This window comes from Triticum urartu, unplaced genomic scaffold, assembly GCF_056163025.1.
Source record: "Triticum urartu cultivar PI428250 unplaced genomic scaffold, HENAU_Tu73 scaffold1, whole genome shotgun sequence".
In the NCBI taxonomy this organism is placed as follows: domain Eukaryota; kingdom Viridiplantae; phylum Streptophyta; class Magnoliopsida; order Poales; family Poaceae; genus Triticum; species Triticum urartu.
In genome coordinates, this window is record NW_028259461.1 from 3,078,800 (window position 1) to 3,080,822 (window position 2,023).

Genomic DNA, 2,023 nt, shown 5'->3' on the forward strand with positions numbered 1-2,023 from the left:
CACCACAAGTAGGAGCTAATGAATAGGCCTGCGATTCCGTAGAAAGACATCACGACCCCCTGCGGAAAAAAAAGAATTTCTTGAGATGGAAGTATAGATATAATATTCTTACCAAGATAACTGGAAATCCCAACCGATAAGAATCCTAGTGAACCTAGAAAAAGAATACAGGCCCAGAAAAAATTACCCCTTTTTCGAGAACCTTTTAGAAGTTCTACCCATATGTGTTCTGATCGCCAATTCATATTAGATATACTAAATCCAGCAGCGGTCGATTGAAATTGAGAGAATAAGCTAAATAATTTTGACTTTACTTTTTTTGATTCTGAAATCGCCTTCAGCAACTAGTACTCCTGTGAAATAATAGGTTAGATACATTGACTTTCTATTCAAAAAATATTCGTTGATTCAATTAAAATAAATAAAATAAAACTCGCTATACCTGGCTCTGCATATTCATGCATTTATGCTCGTAGCCTATATCCGCATCCATAACCGTTTTTCATTTGTGTGTAGAAAGTGTGTGTAGAAAAAGCCACATACCCTACCATATTATATTACTTACACTAAAAAATACTAGACAATCTTATTTTTTTGCACATAAAGAAATAAAGAAGTCATTGCAATTGCCGGAAATACTAAGCCTACTAAAGGCACGAAAATAGAAGGTAAGTTTAAATCCGTCATGGAATAGGTGTCTCAATTCAAATTTACTATTTCTATCTAGTCGAAAAATATCTTAAGATTCTTATGATATAATTAAGTATATCTATTATAAGGAATATTGACTATTGTATTGTATTTTTTATTTTTAGTTTGAAAAATATTCTGTAAAAAAAATGAAAGGATAATAAGAAAATTCCAAAAAAGGAGAACTAATTAAAAGATTTTATTTTGATTTTCCCATCCTCATGGCCTTTCTATCTTTCTAATCTAATTTGAAATTGGATTCAAAAGAAAGCGGTTAGAATTTACTTCCTGCATACATACTTCTCTAGAAGCGCATACAATAATGCGTGGTAAAGGCGGAAAAATAGTATATTCAATCAAAATCAAAGGGCAAATTATCTTACCTACTATAGATCCCCTACTACCCTCTTAGACTTTAAAGGCGATATACCACCCAAAGAAAGGGTATGAAAATGCCGGGTGGAGTTAGCTTTTCGACGAAGACCTGTCCCGTGCAGCGAAGCCCTGTTAGTAAGACCCCCCGCAATAATGGATTATAGAAGAATATTATTCCAAATACTCCTCTGGACGCATATAGTAGCATTGCGATTCCGAATCTTTTTTATTTATGAATATGAACAGAAAAAATTCATTGTATCGTTGGGTCGGAGCGGAGGTTTGGTCCAGAAAAATTAGAAACAAAACGTCTACTCTACCGCATTGAAGTCTATAGCGCTGTATTTCCACGAAAGTATAATTCTTACCATCAGGATACGATCCTTTCTTTTGAACTAAACGTCTCTACGATGGGTCCAGGTTCTATGTCCAATCCCAAATCAAGGATTTCTCGCTCTTGATCGGAGTCATAAACTAAAAAAAAAACTACCTTTTTATCCTTTTTCTCAAGGTTATAGAAAACTTCCTTATCTAGTTCTAGCATTTTGAAAAAAAAAAAATGCTTCTTTTTTTACACACAGTTCGAGTCACTTGTTGACTCACGATTACGCCTGTTAAAAGTTTCAAACGTCCTCTTTTTTGAAATTGAAAGAGAGTCCTATAAAAAGGTCTAACTTCCAAACTATGTCTTTTTTCATTCATTCTCCTTTAGTTTTTTTCTCTATCTAGAAGTGGAATAGAATAACCCGGTTGAAGGGTAATGATCATACGTCTGTAATGCATTGTATGGCCCAGAATAGGTCCTATTCTTCTACCTTTTCCAGGTAGTCGATGGCTATTCACAGCTACCACCTTAACACCAAAGAAGAGTTCGACCCAATGCTTTATTTCTGTCTTAGTGAATCCCGATTCGACATTAAAAGTATATTGATTCTTTCCCAATAAACGAAGACTTTTT